This window comes from Lontra canadensis, unplaced genomic scaffold, assembly GCF_010015895.1.
Source record: "Lontra canadensis isolate GAN:19392208 unplaced genomic scaffold, GSC_riverotter_1.0 scaffold10, whole genome shotgun sequence".
NCBI classification, from domain to species: domain Eukaryota; kingdom Metazoa; phylum Chordata; class Mammalia; order Carnivora; family Mustelidae; genus Lontra; species Lontra canadensis.
In genome coordinates, this window is record NW_022631004.1 from 11,883,181 (window position 1) to 11,885,940 (window position 2,760).

Below are 2,760 nucleotides of genomic sequence, written 5' to 3' on the forward strand. Positions count from 1 at the left end.
GGAATGCTATTGGTACAAAAAATAGACATTTAGGTTGATAAACTAGGATAGAGAGCCCAGAAAAAAACCCATACTTATATGGTCAGCAACCTATAACAAAGGAGGCAAGAATATACAATGGGGCAAAGACAGTCTTTTTAACAAATGGTGTCGGGAAAACTGGAAAACTACATACAAAAGAATAAAACTGGATCACTTTCTTGCATCATGTGCAAAAATAAACTCAACATGGATTAAAGACCTAAATGTGAGATCTGAAACCACAAAACTCCTGAAAGAAAATATAGTCAATCATCTCTTGGACATTGGCTTTAGCAACATTTTTCTGGATGTCTCCTCAGGCAAGAGAAACAAAAGCAGAAATAAACTGTCAGGGCTACACCAAAATAAAAATGTCCATATAGCAAAGGAAGCCATCAACAAAACAAAAAGGCAACCTATTGAATGGGAGAAGAAATTTGCAAATGGTATATCTGATAGGGGTTAATATACAAAATATATAGAGAACATATATAAGTCAACATGAAAAAAAAAACAACAAAACCCAAGTAATCCAGTTAAAAAAATGGATAGAAGACATGAACAGACATGTCTCCAAAGAAGACATACAGATGACCAGTAGATACATGAGAAGATGTTCAACATCACTCAACATCAGGGACATGCAAATCAAAACCACAATGAAATATCACCTGATGCCTGTCAGAATGGTTAAAATAAAAAAGAAACAGTGAATGCTGGAGAGGATATGGAGAAAAAGGGAACCCTCGTGCACTGTTGGTGGGAAGGCAAACTGGTGCAGCCACTGTGGAAGATAGTATGGAGATTCCTCAAAAAATTAAAAACTACCCTATGATCCAGTAATTACACTATTGGATATTTACCCCCAAAATACAAAAACCTGGGCCCCTGAATGACTCAGTCGGTTAAAGCCTCGCCTTCGGCTCAGGTCATGATCCCAGGGTCCTGGGATCAAGTCCTGCATCGGGCTCTCCGCTCAGCAGGGAGCCTGCTTTCCCTTTCTCTCTGCCTGCCTCTCTGCCTATTTGTGATCTCTGCCAAATAAACAAATAAAATCTTAAAAAAAAATACAGAAACCCTAATTCAAAGTGATATATGTACCCTTATGTTTACTGCAGCAGCATTATTTACAATAGCCACACTATGGCAGCAACCCAAGTATCCACTGATAGATGAATGGATAAAGAAGAGGTTTTATACACACACACACACACACACACACACACACACACATAAATATATACATGATATACATAAACATATATTTATATGAATATAACATACATATATACACATATATATGTGTGTATATATACATACGCACACACATATGCACACACATACATGCAGTGGAATTATATTCAGCCATAAAAAAGAATGAAATCTTGCCATTTGCAACAACATGGATGGCTCTAGAGAGTATAATGCTAAGTGAAATAAGATAGTCAGAGAAAGACAAATACCATATAATTTCACTCATATGTGAAATTAAAGAAACCAAAGAAATGAACAAAAGAAAAAAAGAGAGCAAAAAACAAACTCTTAACTACAGAGAGCGAACTGATGGTTACCAGAAGGGAGGTGGGTGGGGGAGGGGTGAAATAGGTGAAGGGGATTAAGGAGGGCACTTGTGATGAGCACTGGGTGTTGTATAGAAGTGGTGAATCCCTGTATTGTACCCCTGAAACTAATATAACAGTGTTTCTTAACTACACTGAAATTCAAATTTAAAATGCTTTGGAAGTTCTCTTTCTTTTTTAAAAAAATGTACTTTTGAGGAACCAAGAGACTTGTGAATCTATGTACATTTCTTACTTTCTGTTATACCTTCAAAGTAGCATTATAGTAATGATGAATTATTTTTAAAATATATGAAGTGAAAGAAAGAAATATTTTGGATCCCCTGATAAAGACCCAGAGAAAAGTGAACATAAAAATACTGTTTTTATATATGTTGTGAAATGGCAACATTTTCATATTCCCCAATAACTTGCTGTTAAATCAGCTCCAGTGTGCTTATGGGTAATGTCATCTGCCTGGAAGAAGTCCTCAATAACTCCAGGGACAAGACTTCCTGCAAGGCAGAGAAGTAGACTGGAGTGTGGGAGGTAGGTTACAAACCCTTAGAATGTTAACATGTTTCTGGTAATCACTTTATAAAGAGATTGGTCTGAATTTATTATGAACTGGACAGCCTCTTCAGGGCTAAGGGGAGCATTTTCTATGCTTCTGTGTTGGCCTGGAGGACCAGACAAGACCCTTCTCATAGACTCCTACTACAAGGTGGTTCTGCTGTCAGTGTGTGCAGCTGACCTCACAAAAGCATAAGGCTTCTAATGACCCATGTTAAGTCTTTTGGATCCTTTTTCTCTTGGTGACTAGGGACTTATTTCTAAAATTAGTGATGCTATGAATTAACAACAACTAAAACCCATCAGAATGTAGAGCACTCCAACTAAACCAAAGGAATGGTTTCTAGGAATTGTGTCTCCTTAACTTGCATTAACTCTTTCATAAAGAAATGATAGCCCAGTGGCTGTTTTACCTTATCTTCATATTTTGCACAGGGATATTTACATTGAGATAACAATATGTATGAATAGAAATCTAGGGAAGTAAGATGAGCTTGATTTTTTTTTCATAATAAAATATGCTCCTGGCTGCTAATATTTTCTTCACTGATACCATTTCACACTTGCTGTTTAAATGGAGGTTGATGTCCATGTACATAAAGAAAAT